Source organism: Bison bison, unplaced genomic scaffold, assembly GCF_000754665.1.
Source record: "Bison bison bison isolate TAMUID 2011002044 unplaced genomic scaffold, Bison_UMD1.0 scf7180017864079, whole genome shotgun sequence".
Classification (NCBI taxonomy): domain Eukaryota; kingdom Metazoa; phylum Chordata; class Mammalia; order Artiodactyla; family Bovidae; genus Bison; species Bison bison.
The window spans coordinates 1,024,104-1,024,553 of NW_011494651.1; positions in this window are offsets into that span (position 1 = coordinate 1,024,104).

A 450-nucleotide genomic window follows, 5' to 3' on the forward strand; every position below is an offset into this window, starting at 1 on the left:
GGCAAAGGAGAAAAGATATACCCATTTGAATGCAGAGTTCCAAAGAATAGCAAGGAGAGATAAGAAAGCCTTCCTCAGTGACCAATGCAAAGAAATAGAGGAAAACAATAGAATGGGAAAGACTAGAGATCTCTTCAAGAAAATTAGATATACCAAGTGAATATTGCATAAAAAGATGGGCACAATAAAGGACAGAAATGGTATGGACCTAACAGAAGCAGAAGAGATTAAGAAGAGGTGGCAAGAATACACAGAAGAACTGTACAAAAAAGATCTTCACAACCCAGATAACCACAATGATATGATCACTCACCTAGAGCCAGACATCCTGGAATGCGAAGTCAAGTGGGCCTTAAGAAGCATCACTATGAACAAAGCTAGTGGAGGTGATGGAATTCCAGTTGAGCTCTTTCAAATCCTAAAAGATGATGCTGTGAAAGTGCTGCACTC